The sequence below is a fragment of the Pleurodeles waltl genome, chromosome 7, assembly GCF_031143425.1.
Source record: "Pleurodeles waltl isolate 20211129_DDA chromosome 7, aPleWal1.hap1.20221129, whole genome shotgun sequence".
Classification (NCBI taxonomy): domain Eukaryota; kingdom Metazoa; phylum Chordata; class Amphibia; order Caudata; family Salamandridae; genus Pleurodeles; species Pleurodeles waltl.
The window spans coordinates 1,188,616,014-1,188,619,676 of record NC_090446.1 but is presented as its reverse complement, the minus strand read 5'-3'; the positions used below and the strand labels follow the sequence as shown (position 1 = coordinate 1,188,619,676).

The window sequence follows — 3,663 nt, the reverse complement described above, 5'->3', positions numbered from 1 at the left end:
GGTTCTGTCTTTTCCGTCTTTCTGTGTCAAGGTGTATATTGTCGCTAGGGAAAATCTACCAACTCTAGATATGTTCATAAGCTAGACAGCCAGGGGAGTACAGGGCGGTGTGCCTCTTGTGGATCCCTACAAGTTTTCTTACCCACAGTGCCCTGCAATCCTCAAAATGGGACTAAAATCAAACCTTTGCATTGCTTCTCTGTGCCATATTCTTCCAGACTCTGAAAGAACCCTCAAATGTCCTACCACCCAGCATTCCCCAAGGTCTCCTGATAAAACTGCTACCTCACTTTTGTGGGTGGGACAAGAGCCCATGACAGGAAAAGGCCCAAAACATATTGTGGACACATCAAAATTATCTATCACAAAACAACCTGTTTTTACAAGGGGAGCACCTGCATTTTTGGTCCCAGCTCGGCTGCCATTGCTCGGTTATTGGCTGTGCATACCTGGGGTTCTTGGTGAACCTACAAGCCCTATATATGCCCGCAACCAGAAGGGTCCAGTGGACATAACAGTATATTGCTTTTGAAAAACTGCCACGAATGTCTTTTTTTTTCAACTAAATTTCAATATTTTTTTATTTCAAATTATACTTTCTATAGGGAAACCTTGACAGATCTGTGCAAATGACCCTTTGCTGAATTCAGAATTTTGTATACTTTTTCAGACATATATAGCTTTCCAGGATCTATCACTAACTGGAAGGCGGTTGAAAGCACAAAAGATAGGAAAAAAGGGCTACGTCACAGTAAAATGCTAAAATTGTGTTGCAAAATTTAGTTTTCTGATTCAAGTCTGCCTGTTCCTGAAAACTGGGATGAGGGTGATTCCAGTAACCGCCAACCCTTCGTTGATGCCATTTGTGGGGTGAAAAAACAGACACTTTCTTCTGCAGCACTTTTTCCCCAGTTTTCTGAAAAAAAAAAAAAACTTAGCTGTATTTTGCCTAATTTCTTGGTCCCCTCCAGGGGAATCCACATTTCCTGGGTACCTTTAGAATCCACAGGATGTTGGAAAAAAGGATGCTAATTTGGCATGGATACCTTATGTGGACAAAACGTTATGAGGTCCTAAGTGTGAACTACTCTAAATAGCCAAAAAAAGGCTTAGCACGGAGAGGGAGGTCTAGAAGCGAAGAGGTTAACTGATGTCACCTCACTGTTTATAATTGAGCTCTAGGGCTGAGTGACATAATTTCCTGAGAAGTCATCAACTATGCTTCTTAGCTGTCATGTCTGGATTCCTTTGCGCAGTGGTCCTCAAACTGGTTGGGTGCCCCCCCCTCCAGGGGTCCTCAAGTGATCTGGGGGGGGGGGGGTCTGGCTATGGACAGAAGAATCCTTTTGCAGATAATAGTGCTTTGTTTTAAGCAGAACAAGATGTATTGTGTTTTTAAAAAGGTGACAGAACTTAACTGGAATGTTTAAATAAATCTAGACATTTTTAAATATTGTGAGCTTAATAGAATAATTGTGACAAAATTCTGGGGGGATGCTCCATTAAAAAGTCTGGAAACCCCTGCTTTACCGGATGGTTCAATATAATAGTGCTGCCCCCCCAGGCTGGGATGTGCTCTAAAAGTATACATCATATGTAATATTTACGTGTGTTTACTTTCAGGTCTTCTGATTCTTTCTGTATATTCTTATAGAGGAAGATTAAAAGAATTAATCTACTTTATGCACTCAACTGTCCCTGTGCTCTCATATCAGCATTTTCAGTCCTCCGTGGTGTAATGGTTAGCACTCTGGTCTCTCCATCCAGCGATGCCAGTTCGAATCTCAGTGGAATCTAACCTCCCATGAGTTTTTTCAAATTAGTTCTAAAGCAAAATGATTTATTCTTAAACAAAATTGGTTACGATTTAGTTGAAAATTTTCATTTGTCATATTTTGTTTTTACCGTGTGGGGGGATTCACACAATCATCCTTTGTGTGTCTACAGTTATTACTTTCGGGTATCGCTGTAGGTTGAGATGCGACTAAAACTCAATGTTGAACAACTCCATCGGCAATGCGAAAACAACCTATTCACGGTCATCCTTTGTTGCACGTTATTTTGTTATCATGTTTAGGTTTATGTGCGTGCGACCTCGCAATGTGTACTGTGATTTTACCTTTACATGACCTCCTGTTTACTGTTTTATACATATTTCGTTGCTACTAACCCTTTTGAGCAACGATGCACCCGGTTAGTGCGTAAGAGAACAAATCAGAATATTTAGAATTCTAAAAGCATTGTTTCATTAGCTTGCTGTTCATATTTTGTCTGTGAGTTTTTTTCTATTTCTCTTTGTTCTATTTTGACTCCCGTAGTTTTGTTTGACAACAGCGATGACGCGCCAGTGAAGCTGTATATTATTTTGGTTTGGTGACCTAGATGTGTAGATTCTAGTGCCTTTATTATTTCCTGTAACGATGCACATCAGGTTAAAATGTAGATAGCTCTACAACACATGCAGTGTATGCATATAGACCACTAGAGGGAAGCAGTTTCTGTGGTGTGGTTCCATGGTGTAATGGTTAGCACTCTGGACTTTGAATCCAGCGATCCGAGTTCGAATCTCGGTGGAACCTCATTTTAGGTATCGCTAATTTCTTAATTTGTTCTTACAAGTACAGAAAAATACAAAAGCAAATCAGTAAATGTAATCACAAGGTTATAAGAAGGAGAAAGCGCGTTATATTTTAGATTATATATATATGTATAAAATATATTCATATGATTTTTAAATAAAAAAAATTAAATATGTATATAATAGTTATATCTAAGGCTTTTGAGTTTGGATTAGTTTTACTTTTGCTGACAACTATAGTCACAAAGCTAGATTTAAGTATTTCCTCACTATTTATGACGGACCTCCGAGGAAAATTGCACGAAATAAAGTGTAAGAAAAAAAATCACTCTCTTCTAACAGATTCTGAACTGAATTCCACAATGGAGAGCGCTGCAAGGGAAGGAACGCACAAAGCAGAAAGTCGTTTTTTTTTTTTTTGCATGAATGCAGCGCGAACTAGAACCGAAGGTATTGTAACGCTTTACATGAGAACTTGTTACATTACACATCAACACATTCACTCTTGGTATGCACGGGAAAAGGTGTTTGCCCAAAATCATAAGATGTTGAGCCGACGTAGAAACTGGATCATGGTTCCTCATCTCCAATTCGACAGCTCTGACGTTAGGACACAACCTCTCCCTCCTGTTCAGGATGGAGGAGGTGGTCTAGGAGCCCCACAGGATAATGTGAAACATTCCTAGATATATCCTTTCAATGTTTAAAACAGGCAATCGTGATGCATGCTAATAGAATTGGGGGCATATTTATAATGCCCTAGCGCCACCTTGTGCCACATTAACATCATTACATTTGTCATAGAAGTTACAGATGAAAATGTAACTAGGCCGAAGTCACTGTGCCTTATTTATAGGATGGCGCAATGTATGCATTGTGCCACTCTGTAACCCTTTGCGCTATATTATGTCTGCACCAGGCATAATGTATACAAAGGGGGCGTTCCCCCGTTAGGGGAGCCAGAAAAATGGCGTAAGGAAATTCTATGAGATTTCCTGCACCATTTTTTACGGCACTTTTAATGCCTGCTCAAGAGCAGGCGTTAAATGGGGGCTTCCATTCTTTAGAAGGGAGCCCCATGTACT

The 3,663-nt window shown here is 39.9% G+C and overlaps 1 non-coding gene across 1 annotated transcript; it reads left to right on the top strand.

The window, feature by feature from the left end:
* The first annotated feature begins 2,507 nt into the window (after positions 1-2,507).
* Positions 2,508-2,579, top strand: TRNAQ-UUG (transfer RNA glutamine (anticodon UUG)). The gene has a single exon. It is a non-coding gene; the product is annotated as a tRNA-Gln (tRNA).
* The last annotated feature ends 1,084 nt before the right edge of the window (positions 2,580-3,663 follow it).